The sequence below is a fragment of the Vombatus ursinus genome, unplaced genomic scaffold (genome assembly GCF_900497805.2).
Source record: "Vombatus ursinus unplaced genomic scaffold, bare-nosed wombat genome assembly UNPS02014812.1, whole genome shotgun sequence".
Classification (NCBI taxonomy): Eukaryota; Metazoa; Chordata; class Mammalia; order Diprotodontia; family Vombatidae; genus Vombatus; species Vombatus ursinus.
The window spans coordinates 35,584,750-35,585,830 of record NW_020954590.1 but is presented as its reverse complement, the minus strand read 5'-3'; positions in this window follow the sequence as shown (position 1 = coordinate 35,585,830).

Genomic DNA, 1,081 nt, shown 5'->3' with positions numbered 1-1,081 from the left:
TGATGTAGGAATTGAGAATTAGCAATGTTAAATAATTCCTCCAAGGTCACATAACATGTGAAAAAAAAAATCCATGTTAGGATTTGAACTTTGGTGTTCTTGATTCCAAGGTCAGTGCTTTATTTACTACATCACATCGCTTTTCAATGGGGGATGAGCAATGCTGCTTCACCTCTTGAAAGGCCATGTTGTGGAACTGAGGCTTTGGCAAAAGAATTCTCCAGAAAAGAGTTAATGCATACAAATACATATGTTCATATGTATAGATATTTGCACAAACATATGTATTATGGAAAAATAATGAATTAAATATACAATCTAGAACGGGTGGGGAACTGGCAGCCTCCAGGCCACATGTGGCCTTCTAGGTCCTTGGGTGTAGCCTTTTGACCAAGTCCAAGTTTTACAGAAAAAATACAAATCCTTTTATGAAGGGGATTTGTTCTGTGAAGTTTGGATTCAGTCAAAGGACTGAAATTGAGGACCTAGAGGGCCACATGTGGCTGAAGGTTTCCCACCCCTGAACAAGTGAGAGGGACCCTAGTTCTGTCATTGCCATTTCCCAAAATTGGCCTCATTTCTTTTGAAATCAGTCATGCACTTGGTTTATTGCACTCCACCAGAAGTATTTTCTTATGCATTGGCAAGCATCACTTTGGTAAGTTACACGAGGAGAATGGAAACATTTAGCTTTTTACTCTCCAGATTTCATTAGAAATTTTTAGGAACTTGTTGACTATCACTTATTTTCACAATTGCCAATTTCATTCTAAGCAGTCAAGTTCAGAGTGTTACCAAATAAGATAGCATTTTGATCCATTTTATCTTAAAGGCTGGTGACCCCCATGTGCTACTGAGAAAAGTGAATGAATGTCTGTTGATTAATATCTCTGGCCCTCACTTTCCTCCTCTATACAAAGAAATGATTATCTTTCAGATCAATTTTAGCTACAAAATTCAATGATTTTAAGTCCCTTTTATTATTCCTTGAAATAGTCATTGCTGTCCCATCTCTATACTTTTAATTTCTCCATTCCCTCTTTCTAGCATGTTCTTCCTATGCCCTTACAGCAAGTAAATC